This window comes from Arctopsyche grandis, chromosome 1 (assembly GCF_051622035.1).
Source record: "Arctopsyche grandis isolate Sample6627 chromosome 1, ASM5162203v2, whole genome shotgun sequence".
Classification (NCBI taxonomy): Eukaryota; Metazoa; Arthropoda; class Insecta; order Trichoptera; family Hydropsychidae; genus Arctopsyche; species Arctopsyche grandis.
The window spans coordinates 42,042,511-42,065,887 of NC_135355.1; the positions used below are offsets into that span (position 1 = coordinate 42,042,511).

A 23,377-nucleotide genomic window follows, 5' to 3' on the forward strand; every position below is an offset into this window, starting at 1 on the left:
TCAATAATTATTTTAATCGTCGACTTTAAAACAAAGACATTATTTTCTGCGAATTCTGTACGGAAGGAATGGTTTTAGCTTTTGATTATTACATAATATATTTATTTAATTCATTTTCAAGCGAAATAAATAGATTTCGAAAATATCGGAAGGCGACGAGGTTAACACAGGTACATATAATGACGGTATTCTTAGAATACTTTGTTTTGATTTTAAAATCATGATATCCTTAGTGGATCCTTTAAATAGCAGGTCAAATAGGATGTTCAGTGTTGACTTATTTTTCAACTTAACTCTACATATGTAACATTGAAATTTTTATATTTTTTCGGTAGTCTATTTTGTACTACCGGTAGTACCGAAGACGAACTTTTGGCAAAAACCGCTAGTACCGAAGACCAAAAATAGGCAAAAACCGGTAGTACCGAAGACTAAAATCTGTAGAACCGATTTCGATATTACCAGTATTAAAATTCTAGTTCTGAACGTTTATTTTACTTACTGGCAATTTCTTATAATTACTAATCGTTTAAATACAGAGTTTAACTCCATAACTAACTTAACATACATATATACAATATATGTACATTGTCAATTTTCAATTTATTCAATAAAAATTCTATACTGCCAAATTGCAGTAATATTATTTTATTTTGTATTGTAGCCAAAAATAGAAAATAAAATTATATTTACACATGTGAGTATTAAAAATATGAACAATGCAAAGTTTTATTCCTCATACATAATACATAATATAAGCACTAACTTTTCTTCAAAAAAAGTTAAATATTAGACGAATTTTAAATGGAGGACATTATTTTAAATTTGAAAATGAGGTTATGTCGATCTTTTGGGTACCAAGCGGTAAAATAAGATTTATTTATTTATTTTATGATGATTACACGACAACATCCTGGTGCCTATTAGAAGAAGTTCGCTAATGAAGTATACGTTCTCAGTCTACTTTAATTAAACGTTGCCATATTGGCATTTAGAGTTCATTTAACGTGTGGTCTACCATGACAAAAAGAAAGTTGAACATGTACGTACATAAAAGTGTACATATATAAAAACAACACGCTCGACCGAGCCGAGACAACAATGCGAATTATCTTCCTGTTGACAAATAATGGCCAAAATTTTATTTGAAATTATTGAGAAGCACTAACCGATCCGCTTTGCAGCGTGCTAAAATTGCTTTGAAAAACAATGCCTAATTGCTTGAACATTCCATGCAATACAATATTGCCCAAATCGTATGTAATTTTAAATTGTGCATATTGCAAAATACACACATACATATACAGGCTTGTCAAGCGTCCCGATTAATCGGGATTGTCACCAGTTTTAAGTCTCGTGTCCCGGTGTCCCGAACTAACCTCTCGGGACGCCCAAATGTCCCGGTTTACTACTTTGTAAATTCCTACAGAATATTTTAACTCGGAATTAAAATATATGTAACATAAACTATGAAAAAAAAGTCGATGACAGATGAAAAAAATAGACTTCTGTGGATACTGTTGAAAGTATTCTAAAATGCATTGAAAACTATGATTTAAATTTTTTCCAAATGTATGATTATCTAATTACAAACAAAATACTCTTGTAAAAGGCTGAATCTAATGACAAGTATAAAAAATATAGATTTTAAAAAATTTGTATTATTTTAATTTAGATATTTATGGTTACTTTTGTTCCTATTCGTTGGTTATATTATATTGTTTTGTCAATTGTTTATATTGTCAATTAATTATATTGTCAATTGTTTTTAAATTTAATTTTTATGACTGCCTTTTTTTCCTATTTAAATAATTAATATAATTAAATTATTTAATATAAATTAAAAATTATTTGATCTGATATGTTGTCCCGGTTTGACTGGCATGAAATCTGACAACCCTACACATATATAATGTCGGAAAAAATTATGACAAAGGGTTAAAGGGGTTAGTTTATTATGAATATCCCAATACAATGATTAAAAAGCGTCACAAAATCAATTTCGCATAATCACAAACACGTCGCGTTTAATTTCGTGTAATTAAACCAAAACATTTCAATACTAGATTTAATTCTATCAGCAACCCTTTGAGCCTCGGATTAATTATACACCACTGCAATATCCTCACCGCTGAATTACCATCGACGAAACAAATTAAATTTCCGATCGATCTGCGAATAATATAATAAATAAATGCGCAGATTTTTTATTATACTATATTATATAATACATAACGCATGTGCATTTCATTGCAGTCAGAATCGTAAACAATTGTCAATTAATTCCGACCACAATAGAACGTGTGCGAATTTAAATGCAAATTCCGTACACAAAATGTATTGAACGACCGCGTTGTTTAAATTCATATTTGACGGATTAGTGCGAAAACAAATATTTTAAAAATATTACACTAGGCCAGGGCTGTCACTTGTCAGTCATATCACCTTTAAATCAATGTCGCACCTGTCGAAACAATCGAAATTTTAACGTGGTTCTGTGTAAATACATACATATAATGACAAAAATCACATACACATACGAAGACTGTTTTTAATTTGGTCTGTCGCAGGGCCAGCTCAAAGGTGCAACAAACTAGGCACGTGCCTAGGGCGCCATAGAAAAGGGGCGCTACAAGGCGCCCCCATTTTAATTTTTTGATTATTAAATTTTAAAGCATTCTATATTCAACTTAATTTTTCTACTCAAGTAACAGTACTGATTGTAAAATATTATAATTTTAAGAAGGAACGCAGGAGTTGACTGTCAAATATCAATCACTCACGAATAAAACGTGAGCAAACAGTCGTCGTTACAAATGGTAATTTGAAATTGTATTTTATATAAAATACCGCTGAAACATATACATATATGTACATATGTACATACATATACATAACCAGCAGTATGGGTCGGTGGTTGCGTTTATGTTTAACACCGAGAGATTACCGGGTTCGATCCCGCACTAATCTTTAATACTGCTGGTCAGACTTGGATATTTGTGACTCCAAGTCGATCGTTTCTTATCAGAGTTTGCCAATTTATCTGATTTCATTGTTGAAACGTTTCCGTCACAAATATCTGATTTATGTACAAGTCTAAATGAGCTGTGCCTATTTAGACCTATTTTCGTGTTCTATTTCCTCTCTATTTATGTAATAAAAATGCTGCAATGTTTGTAATTAATTGTCTAGAAAGGCGCATTGGGGTCCACCTGTTAGGCCTTCCTGGTATATATCTATGTAAAATAAAATAAAATATATATCAGGGAGGGATTTGCTTCACGAAATTAAATACGAGTATATTAACCAATCATATTCGAAAGAAGAAATGTTACTCTATAAAATTCTTCAATTCATTGTTGAATATATGTAAATTAATGCCTTCATTACCGAATTTATTCATAGTTACCCGTATTTTATTTTATTTTATTCATTTTTATACATAAAACGTGTCTATTTTGAATAAAAATTTTGAAAAAATTGATTTTTTTGTTTTTGCATTAAAATTTCAAGAACTTTCATGAAATTAATTGTTCGCCTGGTCTGTCTGTCTAATCTACCTGGTCTGACGTAGAATTTACAGCTACGAAAAAATCATAACCAGACTTTTCTTGCATTAAATATGGGTCTACATATAAACCGGAAAGAGTCCGAAGGAGTAATTTTATTCAATGAAGCCCGACTGCTCGTTTCGAATTAAATAAAAAAAATGATCCAAAGGAGTAAATAACCGGTTCGTTAAAATTGTATTAAGACGAAACGAGACAATGGAACAAAGAACTTTCCGGATCCCGAGTTAAAAATGCACATCTTCAAGAAGACGCTAACGAGAAAAAGGGAATATTTTAACGACACACAATATGACGGGCTTTGAATTCGTAAATAACAACCGAAACAGTTATATTGAATTATAAACAAAACGGAGGAAAGTTTGCCAGATTCGAATCGACGTATCGATCCCGAATAATTCCGGCTGCGAAACAAATTATGGCTGTCGCGAAAAATCTCCGATAAACATGTCGAATTATAGAGTTGAAAGTTTGCCGAGATTGATCGGCGAACGAAAAGGGCAAAGCACAAAAATTTTATACATATAACAAGGGTGAATCGGGAAACCTTACCTGACGTTGTATAAAAAATAAAATAAAATAAAAAAAAGAATAATGAAAGTTTCCCAACTTATCGAGACGAGATTGTTCGGAATTCGATTAGATACAACGAAATTACGCCCCTTAATGGAAAACTCTTACGGCACGTAAACACATCAAAAACGGGGAAAGTGCGTAATATAAAAATATAATTATATATTGTGACGTCATCGCATTCAATAAAGCACACGATCAAAAGTCTTCCGAGATTTGAACTGATTGCAATTCGACCTAAATCTAAAAAAAAGTATCGGAAATCACTATGGTACGATTGTAGCCGTATGATATAGTGTTTTTTTCGGCCTCTATTTAACCGATCAGTAAAACAATCACATTTTGATCAGTAAAAAAAACATTTGGTAGGTAAAAAATAATGGATTGATCAGTGAATATAATAAATTATCAGTTTGTATGCGATCAGTTATTAATCCGCTATTATATAGCTTATAATTTTATGATTGTGTTAAATATGTTGTTTGTGTATATACGTACATATGTATGTATATGTTTTGTTTTTGTCATTTCTAATTTCTTTCGTTATTATTTTGTTTCTTTTCTATTATATTTTTGACCATTTTGGCGCATTAGGAATTCTTGTAATGCTACAATGGTCCACACTTTAAATAAATAAATTAATTAAATAATTCAACTTAAAATAAATTAAATTTTATTAAATTATTATTAATTTAAATACTAAATAATAATTATTAATTATTTATTTATTTTACTTTAATAATTTGTTTAAGCTTTTGAATTATATAATTATATAAGATCATTCCAATGTCCAATCAGATCCCTCGGTAATTCTTCATTATTTCACATTAATCCCTGTTCTACCAATAATTCCTGTGATTCAATTTTTTACATATGTATGTAATTCTTGCCCTTCTTTTAACAATATTCCCCCTCATATTTATCTTTTTTTTCCTGCATTCAATTTCTATTGTTTGATCATTTTTCTAAGTAATACATATGTACATATCGATGGCTTGCTGGACAAATATTGTACGTCCAATTTTGAATTTGTATCGAATTTTAAGTTTGTAGATGCCGGAATAATTCAAGTTTTTCGTTTAAGGTAATTTGATAAAAACCTGAATTATTCCAGCAAACAGACAAACTTAAAAATCGAAAATGGTCATACAATATCGATATATCCTAAATATGTACATACATATATACATATATCTACCATTATCCAATGCTTTTGTTCTTTGTTTTTATTTATTTCATTGTTATTATGAATTTTTAGAAACTTTTTTGGTGTCAATGTTATATACGTTGTAATTTTTTTTTTTTAATAAATAAATACAACTTGAAATGTTCTGAAAAGAAACCTAAAAAAACAAATTTTAAAACTTCATCCAAATCTAAAAGATTATTTAATAATTAATAAAAAATAAAAACAAACCAATTCTTGGCTTTTAAGTTTTGACACACGCACAAAAGACAAATATATTAAATAACAATTTGAAAACTAAATATTTCTCACAAAAATAACACTATTCCGAATCAGCATCGTTTACAAGCAGTCACCAACGGATGAAGGACGGATGAAGGCCTCTCCAGCTCGCTTCTGTATGGGACAAATCTCACCCCACACATTTTTCCAATTTCATCTATACATCTCCCTTGAGGCCTTCATAATACATTCTTTCGGGTACCATTCGAGCACTTCTTTCATCCATTTTTTCTATCTACGTGACCTGAACATTGTCACTTCAATCTCTGCACTCGCTCCGCTGTATCAACTACTCTTATCAATTCATCATGACGCATTCCGTTTCCTATCTCTCCTATGTAGTTATTCCTAGCACACAGTGCTCCATGATAATTTTAATGCATTAGACTTAATGTAATATTCTGGCAGTAAAGTGTCCAAGTCCACATCCTTACATCAGCACTGGCACAATACATTGATCGAAGATCTTCTTCAACATACGTATAAATGTTTACTTAAGCATAATTGATTTCAACGAAAAATAGCAATGCAAATTTGCCTACCTAGTAGGCCCACCTTCAAAGGTATCAAAGACAAACGCAGACCTTAAAAATCGTCCAAACCAAGGACACCCGATGCGTGTAAATCCAGTTCGAATTCATCGCACGATATGGTATTTGGCTTGCGTCCAACAGACCGTAAAACTATTTCCAAATAACACACTTTCTCTATTGTTCGTACATGTGCGATCACTGAATAAATAGCAGATCAACTCGCACATGCATAAACATAACAGCTTAGCCTAAAAACACTACTACGAGGAGATATCCTGGATGATGATCCACTGCGGAGAGACGAAGACAACATTTACATAAATCGGCAGTCGAGCGAAACCGACCGCTCACTCAGTCATGGCTTGGTAGTTTGGTCTTTGTCCTGGTCAGGACACCGAAGATCCTGACTCGGAAACCCTACCGAAAAAATATTCACCGCACTCTATTCAGATACGCTCCGGTAACTTTTACCCCCTTTTTTCGTTGAGGTGGGCATTCACGGAGAGGTCCACCGACAAACGAGTCTCATGACTAATGTCAAAGCTGTGTAGAAACTCTACGGCAGACATCTTTATCAAAAATCATTCTATCAAATACAATTTTAGAATGATAAAACTAAATATTGTCATCATTAGACTTCGGCTAACGTCAGTTGCTTTTGGCAAAAATAACATTACTAACAAGCTAACCAGTAGATTCTATGACAGAATCACTAATAAGAATAACCATACTAACACACTTGTGAAGAGTCTCGGTGATTAAAACAACACGTCTATACCCTTCAGGTATAACACACAGATTACCTAAACAAAATCTGCTTTAGATCGTCGACTTTAGACAATCGTTAATTAATATTATGTGTTAGATGTATTTTGAGCATATATAAGAATAAATTGTAAATAGGTTTTTGAGCTCTTTTGCCTATTATGCTGTACATTAACATTAGAATAATATAATACTATGATTACTAACAAAATTAAATTAAAATTGTAAAATAGAAAATGATCAGTAGATCAGTAGCTATTAAAATAGATATAAGATGTATTGTGAACATAATTTAGTAATAATAAAAAACATTTAAAAATCAAAATCAAACAAAAATAGGATGCATGTGTACTATACTAGGAGGACTGCAGCCATATATACTGTCAAAAAAAGCCTCATCTGTCAAGACAAGTTGATCTTCGAGAAATCACTATTACAAATAATTGCTAGCCGACAAATATCTACATGAATGTCCACATTTACCACAGCCAAAAAAGAGAGTACGAAAGATTAAAAAACTGTAATAAAAACGTATCACAATATATGGTTGTACATTGTACACTGAAAAAAAAATGATACATTTAATTCGTACGATATATTCGCAAGCTTATTAAATTTTGCGTCGTAAAAAGGTTGATTTTCCACTTGACATAAAAGCAATATACATACATACATAAATACGTATATCGTCGAAACTCGTTAAAAATACATGTAGGCACTATGAGAGTTTTAGACAGATATTTACTGCCTACAATTTTCTGTACATGAAAGCACTTACAGAATATTTTCATGAAATACTTATTCAAAACGTCTCCTTTGACAAAAAAATATATTATTTTTAAAGTACATACATACGGTTTATACGTAAAACCATTTTGCTTTTGTGCGATATAAGCGCAATCTAATCACATTTGATTCGTATATAAATAATAACAATAAAATGGGTTATCATCGACTTTGTTTATTTGTTTTTAAAATATTACGAATAGATGCACAAAATTACAGAAAAAAAAATCGTATCTAATATATAATTACGAAAGAGACTTTGTATGTATGTATGTTTGATTTTGATTTTTAAATGCTTTTTATTATTACTAAATAACATATGTTCACAATTCATCTTATATCTATTTTAATAGCTACTGATCTACTGATCATTTTCTATTTTACAATTTTAATTTAATTTTGTTAGTAATCATATTATTATATTATTTTAATGTTAATGTACAGCATAATAGGAAAAAGAGCTCAAAAACCTATTTATTATACCATTCTTATAAATGCTTATAATACATAATATCAATTAAAGTCGACGATCTAAAACAGATTGTGTTTAGGTAATCTTATACATTTAAGTATGTATATATCTTTGGTTGGGAACTTTGTAAACAAAACAAAGTTTATATGACGACAATTCAATTGGTTGAATATAATACTTTTTTTTTATTCAAATAATTTTTTTCAGAATTGTAATCGTAAGTGAAGCTAAAAGGAGGTTTGTAAAAAAAACAAATGAATATTTACTAATTAAATTCTCCATGTTTACGCTGTTTATATTACAAACACTGAGCGAAGCCGGGTAAAACAACTAGTAATATACATACATACTTATATAATTTGAACCGTTAGATGTGCGTTTTGATTCGAGACGGGAAAACTCACCCAATATACATACATACATTACACAAACAAATCGTAAAATTTAACATAAACATGTTATTTAATTACCTCTTTTGGCGAGACGCACACAACAACGACGCTTCGTATTATACCATATCTGAATATAATATGGTAAAAAACGGTTGAGAGTGGTCGTTGATGGTGTAGTTGTTGGGTCCTCTCGAGCGGAAGCGTTCGTCGCACAAAACTTTCGTAAAACGACACTTTTCAACGGGCGAAATGGCGACGATTGACGGGACAACTAGCCGGTAGGGTTTAGGTGTGAAATGGAGCTTCAAAAGCGAACAAATCGATGCAAAAATGAGGAAAATGTTCGCGTTTTGGGTGGTATATGTAGTTAGAACTGCAGGTAGCGAGCGAGTAGCGGAGAACGCGCGCACCGCTCCAAACGATAGCCGACTGTCAGGTTGGTCTCGGCTCGAGGTGCTATGAACCGGCTACTGGCAGGGCTGCTCAACCGAAAGTGAGCGAGCCCCTTCCGCACCCCAATTCCAACGTAGTGTGTCGATTCTGTCATTTTTGTCAAGTCGAAAATCTGACAACTTGTTGTGCAACTTATCGAGACGATACCATCTTCCGTACCATTGGTACTAGGTAGTAGGTAGTACCAATGTACCATATAGTATAATACATCACAACTTCCTAAATGTTTTTTTTTTATTTCATTGAAAATATGGAACCTGGTGACTTTTAACCCTTGAGTGAGTGCTGACGTCGGGTATAGTGTTGAAAATTTAAATCACAATAAAAATATAGAGTGAAAAAAGAAAAATTTATAGGCGTTTAGACAATTTAAATCTGAAAAAGCGAGATGGCGGCGAAAATGGATATAAAATAAGAAGAGGCTATAACGAACAAACTGGGCGAACAGTCTGAACCAGAGAGATGTAATAAGAATAGAGGGGCCCTTACGAATAAATAATTGTTGTCAATTTTACGCGGTACGTCTCTATAAATACGCTACATCGCACGGAATACAATCGGATCAATTTACTTATGAAAATGTATCCCATGTTGTTTATTGTGTGTTTTTGAATGTATTGTGCAATTTATACCGATGCTTGCCCATCTTGCGAGTAATATAAACAAACAGAAAAGTTTTTGTGCTAAAACTATTTAGATCTGTTCGTGGACAGAATGTCACTTGACAACAAAAAAAAACACCTAAAGCCACTTCTATTAATATTACATTTCTCTGGTTTGAACGATCAATTCGGACGATGGACGTCAAGAAGAAATATGACTGAGTATTTTCAAACGTGTCTGTTACGATATTTTATCACCATCGTAATGGCGGACGTCATTTCCACTTATATTGATGACCAAACCGAGCAAAATGGCAAAGTTTGAAAACGATCGGATAAGAAACCATACATTGTCACACGTACAAATCATTTCTGAAGTAAGAAGAGGTTTGTATACAGACAGAAAACCAAAACGTTTAGTTCTGAACAGGACCAGACGACAAGAGTGACTGAACGTTTTCAAATTCATTCATGGAAATATAGTGTTTTTACTACCAATCCTACATCTGGGATATTTTGTTTTTTTCGATGACCAACCAATACTCAACATCCTTGAAGAAATACATCTGGCAGTCGCAAAGATAATAGAACATAGAACTCTATGCGCATCGAAGCTATACCTGCTATCCCGTTATTTCCGCGAATTATTATCGGGTGTGTTACAAGTTGTAACTTGCAACAGCAATCCACAAGTATACAACAAGACAAACTACATCATTTCATTTAAAAAAGCACTATATCTTGTTTGGTATTTTTGAACTCTTTGAGTGCTGACGTATTTACTGTTGAAAGCCCGGACTTGTTTATAAAACGCCGATCGGAGTTGGTCAGCATTCAAAGGGTTCACCAAATCGCACTACAATAAATTGTCAAATATGATATGTATAAAGCAAATGAAAAACAAATTATTCAATATTAAGTCAGAAATAATCCAACTTGTTGGATAATTTGTCGAAACGATACAACTTTCCGAAAGATTGAGGAGTAGGTAGTAAGTAGCCAGTGGTGTCATTCTATTGGTTTCCGGAAACCTGTTGTTCAAAATTAAAAGTTTCTGGCAACCCGTTGTTTGAAATCAAAAATTCATGTAATTTTTGTTAAAAATTACACAAATGTTCAAGCAATTTCGAAAATATTGTTTTATTCGTAGTCGAATACATAACAGGTATAATGAAAGGACCTTATTTTCCGTTATGCAATAGCAAAATCAACTGCTAGCCATTCAATGTGAACTGCACAGCTGCACTTAATATCCTGTCGAGTAAAAAGTCATAAACATTGTTGCTTAGAACTGGAAACACCCCAAGGAAGTCGAAAACTCGACATTTTCAGTTTGCCATATTATTCGATTCAAAATGGACGCATTTTATTTGGTTTTACTCGATTGAATTTTTAGACCTAATTTTCATTGAAAAAAGTAACTTTTACCACTGTTCACGTGAGTTGCGAAGGGATGGTAGAAAGCCGCGTTTGGATAGCTAGCTGTTATCGTATATTTTTAATAAGTTCGTTAATGATTAAACTCCTCTAGCTTCATGTCAGAAACATTAGCTTACTTAAATATTAGCAAACCTCCGTATATCAGTCAAATATCAAAGCGATCTAAATATACAAAGACGTACAAAATCACATCACAAATTTTTAGCTAAATAAAACATAGAGTGAAAAAGAAATACATAGTTATAGGCGTTTAAGCAATTAAAATCTGACAAAGCTAGATGACGGCGAAAAGGATATTCACCAAGAAAACGCCGAAGCGATCGCAGTAGGCGAACAATGTGACCGAACCTTTTGGGCGATTAACGTCAGGCACATCTTCGTGGGAGAGTTTTCAAACGCGTCTAAATACGATATTTTTTCACCATCATAATGGCGGATGAAACCTTTAATTATATTGATCAATATGGCAAAGTATGAAAACGATCGGATAAGATGCAAAATTTTTTCTTAATAGTAATCGTAAGTGAAACATAAAAGAGGCATGTAAAAAGCTTGTAATACAAAAAAAATATATTATAGCAAAATCAAATTCCACACCCATATGTATGGACTTGTTCTACTATTTTCTCTCGCAATATACATAAATATCCAATAACTATTCGATTACAAATAAATATAATAGATTTCATCGATACTTGATCAAGCCTTGAAATCGAGATATACATACATATGTATGTAAATGCGACGATTACTACAATTATCTTCAATTAAAAAAATCGTTTTACCTACATATGTATATATGTACATAAACCCATACTATTTATTTTCAAATACTTTTAATTAAAATGTTTAAGGATAACTTGTCGTTTAGCTACATGTAATTAAATCAATTTTATATACACACAGATGCACATTGGCAACCTTTGAATGCGACAGTGAAAAGTCTATTAACCTCAATTGCAATTGCACAAAGAGTCAGTAAGAGTAATCCTTGATTCGTCTAGATTGAAATTCATATATATATATTTGTAAAATAAGGATAACGAAGAACTTTATGGATTCATGGTAATTAAAGGTTGTCTATCTCTAGGCCATCGGTTCACAGGCTCTGCCCATGCGACTGTGTGGGTAAAAGAGCCGAGCATTCCTACTGGCACAACGCATTCACTAAACACACGGTGTTCCGATAACTACTACTTATGTACATACTACAGGTGGTTCCTTCCAAAAAAAAAACCGCACATTAAAGTGCGTACAGAAAATTGCGTACATCAAAAATTTTGCGCACATAAATCCTGTAATATTTATTTTAGTTTTGGGCATTAGTTTATTCTTTCTGATAAAATATTTTAACATGCGAACTTCTCGGTGTGCGCTTATTTCGTGTTCGCATTTTTTGTACTTCTTCTTCTTTTTTATTCCTCTCCTCGTAGGAGGTTGGATATCATGACACATATCTTCTCTCTATCCATGGTTGCCCTGAAAAGTGTTGTGGAGTCACATTGGTACCATCCACGGAGATTGCCCATCCATGAGATGCGTCTTCTACCAACGCTTCTTTTCCCTTGTACTTTCCCCTGCAATATGAGCTGTATGATTTCATATTTCGGATTTCTCATCACATGACCCAGGTATTCGAGTTTTCTGCGCTTCACGACGCTTAATAACTCTCGTTTTCTTTTCACTCGTTTCAATACTTCTTCATTTCGGACTCTGTCCACCCAGGGGATCCTCAACGTTCTCCTGAAACACCACATTTCAAATGCTGCCAGCTTTTTCTCTGTAGCTTGAGTCATTTTTTGTACACATGTAATCAATTCTTATATCTTTATCTATATATATGTACTAGCTGAACCCGGCATGCGTTGCAATGCCACAACAATGCGTGCAATTCTCGTTCCCGTTCTCTTTCCCGTTCCCGTTCCTATTCCCCTTCTCGTTCCCATTCCACATACGTTCAATTTTATATATAGGTATAGATATACATATTTATTGACGTGGGCCATCCGCTGTGTGATTGTGGTACAGCCCTGAATGGTCAATACATTCGAATGCGAGGTAGGCGTGGCGCGATTATTGTCACACTCGCAGCGTGATAGCTTTACTTTCGCGTCAGTAAAATCGTAAATACGAATATTATTATTAAGAGGTTTTTTCCCGTTTTAACCTGAATTAACTCGACTTTTACCTGATGAAATACTCCGACATATACTGCCTGGTTCGCATATAATTTCGGACGGTTGGGCAGCGTACGGAAATATTCCACATATTGCGAATAGAATATACACGCATTCGTTTATGGTTCAATACAAATTCATCTAAATATGAATCAAAACGGGCACGCATTGTGCCAAATTGACGCCTCGTCTTTCTTTTCACACGCATCTACATATTTTACACATTTTGCGTATGTACATATATACATATTTCACAATCATTTGGATCCACGAAATTTTACCGGAATTCGGAATATTTCCGTACGCTGTCCAACCGTCCGAAATTATATGCGAACCAGGCAGTATATGTCGGAGTATTTCATCAAGTAAAAGTCGAGTTAATTCAGGGCACGGCAATACTTAGAGTAGTCGCAAAGAGCAACCAATGACAGGATGGAGCGGGTTGACCGAGCCTTGCTTCCAAGCCTAGAGGGTCCACACTGTCGACAATTCCGACTTTTACCATAAAATGTTTGACCGCATGACTAATTGCTTTATATTTAAAATATGATAATTAGAGGTAGGCCCGGATGCGTGCTTTTTCCAGGAAACAGTGCGTTTTGGGTATAATTTCCAGGAAACAAGGCAAACTACAAAGCTAGCGAGCATAAAAAAAGGGTTCATCATAAAAATGAACAAAGCACGGCGAACGGTGAACAAAGAACGGCGCAAAATACAGAAAGCATAGAATAAAATTTATATTTACCTAAAAAATTATGTGAAAAATCGATCAACACTCACGGTTTCAAAGGTGTGTTTGAGTTTGCGATCACCCGGTAAACGGATGTATAGTACCGGAGTAACCACCGGTGAAGCCTCAGCGGCCATTTGAATGCGGTTCAGAGCACCACCTGCACACATGCACCGAACCCAGATGCATTTTACAATGCAACACCTAATCATCGTTTACAAATCATCAACGGTGTCCTTGTGAAAGTGATGGAAACATCGAAGAGTGAAAATCATCTGACTACGAGACTTGAAACATGACTCTAACCAGTCCCACAGAGTTCCCACACGGTGTTCGAACTTTTTTTTTAATTGTATCTTTCCTTCGAGATCCTTCGGTTAAGCGACGGTTACCAATTGAGGGGTCACGGGTTCAAACTCCGGCCAAAATCGAAAGATTCATTCGATTTTTTCGACGATCGCATACAACCGCATCGAAAATGCAAACAAGAAAGAACCGCATATGGAAAAAAGCGAACATTGAAAACCGCACATGTGAAGTTTTTATGCGCGTGCGCATTTTTCTAAGCGTATTTTTCGATGTGTGGTTTTTTTCGATTAAAAGTTTACTGCAAGTATTAGACAACATTTAAATGTAGGATTCACTTCACAAAAGGATACGTGGTACAGGTGGTCTATAAGATTCATTCAGCTCATTTTTATCGTCATTTATCTATGTACATATGTATATCGAACGATATTTACAAAATATACTTTTTTTTAAATAAGTATTGTTGCGTAAGGGTGGGTGGAGGATCCAAGTAATAGGCCAAAAGTCGTTTCACAGCATTTATTGATGATTAAGGAGATACACGCACTGGCAGTGCTCAGTCCAGAATGACCTGATATCGCCTACATACGTACCGCCTTAAAAAGGGTAGATCTCTCAGGACGTCTAATCTGTTTACCTATTGTATAGTCACGTATTCGGATATGTATTCCCACGTCTCCCCGTACCGATTCTGAGAAAGGACTAATAACGGTCATTGTTTAGCCTAAATGCACTTAGAGTCCAGATGTAATCCTGGAAGTAAGTGCAAGCACTTAGTTAATCCGTTAACAGATAACCCTTGAACGGTCACATAGTCTCTGGGATTCTATTCGCTTAATCCGCGGCGTACGTAACAGTATAAATAATCCTATTCAGTACTATTGTTATTATTATACAACAAGTGTTGTGTCCGATGAAATATCATCGCATGGGTTATAGCGTATTAAGTTATTGAATAAAAAAATTGAAAAGAATTGTATCGGTCCTGTGCTCGTATTTTTTCAAATACCTTTTCAATATATTTATATTTAATTGTTAAATATGAAAAAAAATATTGGTAAAAACTACCTACCTACCTACATATATGTGTATGTATAAACAATATAAAACACGAACAGAAAAATTAATTAATTAAATAAATAAATTTTCAATAGGTGGCGCTAAATGCTCAGATACTTATTGCCCTAGAGGAAACATTGGTAGCAAACAGTATATACAGAAGTTTTTTCATGATCTGCTATTACGTTCGTATTATATTCGTACATTTTGCTGACAGTGTTTTAACTGTGACGTACGTATGTCGAATCGAATAGCGCTATTATTTATATGATGAATGATGATAAATTAAATTTTAACTTTAATTTAACTTTTAACAGACAACTAAAGTATGTATGTATATCTGAAAAAAACGACATTCGAGTATGATATATATATATATATATATATATATATATATATATATATATATATATATATATATATACATATATATTTATATATATATATATATATACAGTGGCGGACTGGCCATACAAGCGAACATGCCCGATGGCATGTGGGCCCCACGTTCTGTTAGAAAATATGGGCCCTCAGTAAAATTAAATAACTTTTTATCTATTTCACGTGTGTAAAAATTTATAGGATATTGCACTTTGGGACCTAAAGTTTGTGTATTTCAACAAAACAAATTTCTTACGATATACAAAAACAACTAATACCTGCTTTAACAGCCCAAGGATTGGTTAACTTTTTTTATTAGGCTCGAAATGTAAGTTTCAACATTGGCGTGGGCCCTTTTGCCGGGCCCATTTCCAACGTCAATATTATGTATATACCAATACCTATGTAACAACTACCTACTGAAATAAAAATGGTAATAAACAAATTTCCGTGAATAATATAAACTGAATTGCTTAAACCAATTTTGTTAGGACGATTCATCATCAACCAGCTATTTAAATTTACTTCATACTTTCGAAATAACATTTGATTATACTTCGACGATATAGTAAGATTTAAATACACAATTGTAAACAGTTTCCGAATATAAAATCTATTCCTAATCTAGACACATCCATGTATATAGAAATATAGGATAGGGGCCCCTTCCCCAAAATCCCGATTTTCGATTAACATTTAATTGAAAATATTATGCATCGTTTTCAGGGACGTAATTTGGGGGGGGGGGCATAGGGGGTACTCGCCCCCCTAAATTAAGGAATATTGTGAATTTAGAAAATATTATGAATTTAATGATTAATGGGATACTATGGATCTATGAATACTACGTTTATTTCTTGTGTATGTTACTTTTGGGTAACTAATAAAATAATCGCTGCAATGTGCTTTGAAAAAAAAAATATTATTTCAAAGCATATTTTGGTTTTTAAGTGGTATGCCTTGGGTAAAATTTGTCCATCCTATGAAGCGAATCGTTAGAAAGGTCCCCTTTACTTTATTTTGTCTCAAAAACAGATGTGTAACGTTTATTTTTCCGAAAGTTCGTATATTTTTTGTTTTCAAGAAATGTTTTAAATTAATATTTTACTGAATCGGTTCGATCACAAATGATTTTATTTCTTTTATTTTTATTTTATTTGCAGACGTCCATTATCTCACAAAACAACGAATGAGATGGATTTAAACTTCTTGTGTAACGAATTCGGTCCAAAACAAGTTTTAGTTATTTAATAAAATTGCTTTCTGACCAAAACCTCATCAAATTTAGTACATAAAGAATAAAAATATAAATTTTCAGCTTGATACGTTCAGGGGTGTGGTAAAAATTTTTTTTACTTTTTTAAGAGTAAAAAATCCCACTTTTGGTTAATTAAATTTAATGATTTTTTTTATTATATTTTCATCACTTGATACAAGGAATTATACATAAAATCGTGAAGAACAGACATATTTAAAGGGTCGATTAAAATAGTGGAAGAAAAATCCGGTAAACTGCTAACAGGAGTAAACTGTCACTTTCGGTTAACGGGTGTTCACGAAATTTTACACACACTCAGACAGAGCCACACACATTTTTCTATATTATGTAAACGTGATCAGTGATCGATTCTGAGTTCGAATTTTCGCATGATCACAAAACTTTATCTATTGTTATTACTAGTCACCGGAGCCTGAGGGGGCCGTGTATTGTTCAAAGGTTGTAAATGCATTGTTAAAGGTTTGACGAACAATGGATAGCACTGTGACTATCCTACCTCTAGTTATTACGTACATATGAACATAGATAAAGTGAAAAGACAGTCGGTAGAAATTAAGTTAATTGATAGTTTTTTAATGACTCAGTTTGATGGTCGATTTTTGTTGACCATGTGAAGATTTTTGGAAAAAAATTTTCGCCTGCGGCGCTTTTTTCGCTTTTTACATAATATTTTTTCAAATATAAGCTTATTTTTTCCATATTTTATAACTCAATAAGGTGTATTCAAAGAATATTTTCCATTTTTATTCCGATATAAAAAGATTTTTTGAAAAAAAATTAAATTTGACCAATCTTTGCCAGCCCAAGAAAAAGCTGAAATGACGTCCCTGATTCTTTTATGATGCATTCTATTTACCTAGGACAAGGGTTAAAACGAAATATACAATGTAATTTATGGATCTATTTTGCTTTTGCCATTTTTCTTTTACCTAAATTTGTTTATTCCCATTTTTGAAAAAAAAAAATTTTTTCCCTTGATTTTTAGCGTGATGGAAAGAAGAAAATTTAGTTATATGGGGGGGGGGGGGACAAATTTTTTTAACCCTGGGGGGCCCCCTTTGACTCCTGGCATGCACTGATTTCAGTCCCAGTCCGCCACTGTATATATATATATATATATATATATATATATATATATATATATACATATATATATATATATATAATATTATATATGTATGTATGCTTGTACAAGTGATATCAATTCTATTCGCCAAATTATATTTCCAATTCAGAATATGATATCCGTTTTCAAGAAATTGAAATCGAGACTGGCGCCATAGGGCAATTCCAATTCGAGAAAATGTAATTTATTCATCGTCCAACAAGATGGATCGATATTACATATTTATTTATATATACATGTCACCGTCATAATACCTATGTATGTATATGCCCAGATTATTTTTTTAATGATTTCAAACCTCCCATAAAATATTTGAAAACGATCAATAGCCTCAGGTGTATTATTATTAGACTACGGATATAGAGCGTGCTTTTTCCAGAAATCGGGGCGGTTCGGCTCTATTTACAAAGCTAGAGAGCAAAAAAAAAAGGTTCGGCCAACCATTAAAAAAGCATTTATAACAATTGAACAATAAACGGCGCGCTCTGGGTCCGCTCTTTAATTTTTATTATGTAACTTTGAGTTGATTGTACAAAATTTGTACAATACATGTAATGTCACTGTGGTTAGTATGTAAATAAAAAAATAAGACTAAAAATAAAATGATTAAATGTTCACGATGATTTCCCGCTCGAAAAGTTTTGGGTATAAGATTGATGTGAAAAATGGTCAGTAGATCTTTTGAGATATCGTAGTTGTAGTGAAAATGATAGACGATCGTATTGGAATAGAATGTAGTGGATCAACTATGTAATGTAGTAATGTAGTAATCAACTGTGAAGAAGGAGTCATTCATTTATGAAGGCCCACCCCCACTCCTCAGATCGGGTGCGCAAAAGTATCGCTCACTATACGAACTTGTGGTGGGGGTGGGTCTTCGTAAACGACAGTTCAGTGCAATTCGAAACGTCTTATTACACTAAACTTTTCTTGCAAACTACATACATACATATGTACATATACATGGCATGTGAATTTTCCAGATTTCCCCATAGAGTTTTCCTCGATCGATCGGTCCCTTAGTAAGAGTCACATAGTACATATGTAAGTGCATTGCAGATTGCGTGAGTGGCACTTGGAAACAATGCTCGTTTATTTTCACTCGTGCGCTATTTTCCTTTGGATTTTTTGTTGTCCAAGTCCAAGCATATTTTGTTGTCGTTTGCCACTGGGCACGAATCTGCGATAAAGCACACCGCTTATGAAACACATGAACAAAAGCGACATTTTTGCTCGTTGTACGTCCGCAAACATGACACGTACTCGACATAAACGCACTGCACTTACAATACACGACTGTAGTATGTAGTAATTGTCGGGATGCCGACCGGAACATTTTGGAATTGAATGGTATGTAAATGTTAAAATTTAAATGCTGAGCCAATGATGACCTCTACTGAAGCATCTTTTGATTACACTGTTCGACACGAAAAATGGTTCAGAGACGACATATGAATTTTCTTATAGATCTATGTACATATATATGCCCAGTGAACACGAATCTGGTAATAAGACATATTGATTGGCTCGAGATTCGGAGATATATGTGTTTTTTAAATCGCACGATTTTTCTATATCTTGGTGTTGTTCGGTCGATGTCTCAAAATCTGTCAATTTTCTGTTCAAAATGAATATTGGAATCTATAGTCGGGTATTTTATCTTTCATTTGTAGTACTTTTTAGCTTTCAAATCTCTTTAAGTAGTCGTACAGTTTAAATAAAAAGTCAAAAGTACGGATTTCCACTTGGGATTTTTTCCCACTGTTAATACTATTTTATATTGAGTATTTTCTATTGAAACATGTTTATTGAGATAGTGTTCTGGCCAGGCTATTTTTTGTTTTCGTTTAAAATGGTTAATTGGAAGTATGCTGAATTTTAAATCAGTAAAATTGCTAGCTAAAAGCTCGTACTAGTATTTACACGAATCCGAATCGAATTTTATTTTATTTTATTTTTTATTTAATTTACACCAAGAAGGCCTAACAGGTAAACCCAATGCGCCTTCCTGACCAAAGACAATTATATAAACATATATGTACACCATCCATATACATATATACACAAATACTTACACGTATACACAAATACACATACATACATACATACATAAATATAAAAATACACATATATACATATACATACATACACACCTACACATATATATATTCACATATACATACATATACATATACATATATATATACACATACACATACATTACATACATCCATAAACATACAAACATTATACATGCATATACACATAAACACATAAATACACATAAATAAAGATAAATTACTCATATATATAAAAATAAAAAATAGCATACATATATAAATAAAGATAAAACCAACATACATACACATTATGCTAAATAATAAAATTACAAAATGAAAACAACATGTGTAAATATGTATGTAGCTAGAAGTCATTTAAAATATGCTGCCTGACAGAACTGTGTGATGAAGTAAAAACATCAAGGCTCCCAGAAAGCAGGTTAAATAGTCGAATGGCTCTTGAAAGGGGTGAGTCATCAAGCACATTAGTTCTGGCCCGAATAGGCAGGAATAGAGTTCTGGAGCGAGATTCTCTCAGTTTCTCAGGTACCCTAAGTTTAAGATTACACAGAACTTCAGGAAGATGACATTCACCCCTTAGAATTTTTAGAAAAAGCTTACCAAGATGATTGTTTCTACGTGAAGCTAAGGAGTCAAAGCCCAAGGAGCCCATGACAAACTTACTGGGAAATAAGTAGGGATAGCGCCCAAACTCTCTCATGTAGAGATAGCGAAGAAATTTTCTTTGCACCCTCTCTAACATTAGCGTGTACCTTAAATGATTAGGACTCCATATGGCCGAGCCAGATTCAAGCAAACTGCGCACCAAAGTAGTATACAGTAAACGCGTCACTCTGATGCTATTAAAGGCGCGTGAGTTTCTGACGACGAAGCCTTAAGTTTTTGTAGCCCTATTGCACACATCTTGGATATGAGAATTAAAATTCCAGATATTTGAAAAAGTAATTCCCAAATCCTTGATATGTGTGTGACGGGCAAGAATAGAGCCATCAATATTGTAACCAAATTCAATTGATGATCGAGATCTGGAAAAAGAGACAATGTGACACTTGTCAACGCTTATCGAATTATTATTGAATTAATAGGGATAATATATTAAATTGTCTTTGTATGAGAATTAAATAAAATTCCACTTAGAAAAATCATATTTCGACTATTCTTGTGGATCAATAACAAAAATTCTATTGATAACTGGCTTACCTCGATAAAATAAACGAAAATTTAATATATTATCCCTGTTAATTCAATTCAGACCAAAAAAATAATCGTCATTTGTCGAACAGTGTTATCAAACTCTTGATAGGAAACGATCGACTTGGAGTCACAAATATCCAAGTCTTACCAGCAGCATTCAAGATTATACTCAGAATAATAATTCTTTTCAATCGAGGGCAGCTCATGGGATCGAATACGGCGCCCACTCGGTGCTTAGTATCAACGCAACTACCGAGCCATGCTGCTGGCTTAAAATTGCGATTCTGTATGTATATATGTACATACGTACTTATTATAGACACGGCCAGTATACATATATTTGTATATCGATGAAGCGCATTAGCATGCCAGTCCATAAAAATCAGTCCACTTTTATAACAGTGGCCAATTTCGCCGGTTTTTTGCACGCATACTCGACCCATATAATATGACAAAGCTCACAAAACTAGTTACAAAACAAATCTTAACAAAAAGCACCCGGATTTCACTCATTCCAAGCTTACACATGTATCAATCAAAGCTAAACAGTAGAAGGAAACGTCTAAAATTTGGCAAATTTACACAGCAGCATGAAAAATGCAACATTTGATTACTAGAAATTTGAAAACGATTGCGAGAAGAAAGCATGGGAAAGTGTTCAAAGTGGTACTAGCATTTATGAATATGTATGTTTATGGCAATCTCTCTCTCTCGTTTTAAATAACCATACCCTACCTACTGATGATTCATTACACTATGCTCGTGCCCACCAACAACTCAATTAAATCCCATTAAATGTACATATGATCAGGATAAAATATATAATAATGGCGGCGGATCCATTTACTTATATGAATGACCAAAATGAGCAATATGGCAAAGTATGACAGCGATCGGATAAGAGGCAAATTTTTTCCTGAATTGTAATCGTAAGTGAAACATAAAAGAGGTTTGTAAAAAAACTGAACTTCAAACGATAAAGGAAAAGACATAATTTATTATTAACCTCAACATTCTGTATTCATTATTTATTATATGGAATTTAACTCCTTGAGTAAGCTTTACCTCAAAAATCGAGACCCGTTTCAATTGAAATTTAAGACCAAAAATTTTGAGGAGTAGAAATTTGGTCAAATCATTAAACCAATTTTCGTTTTATGTTATTATTCAAGAATAGCTCATCCACTAAGATATATTTTTTGAGATTTGAATGTGAAATATATACATACATGTAGTAAATATATACATGTAGCATTTGATTTTGAACGTGCAGGGTGTATAGTACAGAGCGTGTATGGTTGGAATTTTTGTGCACTATAGACACTTGCCCCATGGATGTTAAGGGCGAAAACACACCAAGTGGTACATGTTTTTATTTAGATACTTTTAAACATCCCATATACATGGTACACAGTCCCAAAAATCACCCCCTGGAGTGTTTTCGGTTATATTTTATCTTTGTCCTTATCATTGATTGTCAGTGATCGAAAACGGTGAATACCATACCTCTCGGTGTGTTTTCGCCCTAAGACTCTATCTGATCTAACGCACATGCATCATTTGGAACTGCTTGCATCCAAATCCTACATATTTACATACATATACTCTACGATGTTCATACATCGACCTACATATGTACATAAGTAATACTACATAATTAGCATTACAGTTATTATTATATACGTATACATACCCGAAATAGACCAGCATGAGTATAAATAAACGCATGAGGTAATAATACATATTTGCATTCAGATCTGCGATAAATGCTGGAGCGCTTATCGACACTGCAAATATTTACCCACACCTGAACTTCACTTTGAAATTTTTCGCTTCATTATTATTACATATATACACATACAATCCCAAGGCGAATCTTTACACGATCGATATAAATATAATGTATAATTAGCATCGAATTAGAGTGTGCACTTCCTTGAGCAAAGACACGTCGAAAAGTAAAAAATAAAACCAATGCACATATGAAA

General features: G+C 33.3%; 1 protein-coding gene across 1 annotated transcript in view; it reads right to left on the minus strand.

Annotated features, from left to right (window-relative positions):
- LOC143915609 (uncharacterized) overlaps positions 1-8,994 on the minus strand; it is an 86,742-nt gene extending 77,748 nt beyond the window's left edge. Inside the window, exon 1 of the mRNA XM_077436322.1 lies at positions 8,637-8,994. The gene's annotated coding sequence lies outside the window, so the exon portion shown is untranslated. The remainder of the gene's footprint in view (positions 1-8,636) is intronic.
- Positions 8,995-23,377: the final 14,383 nt, after the last annotated feature.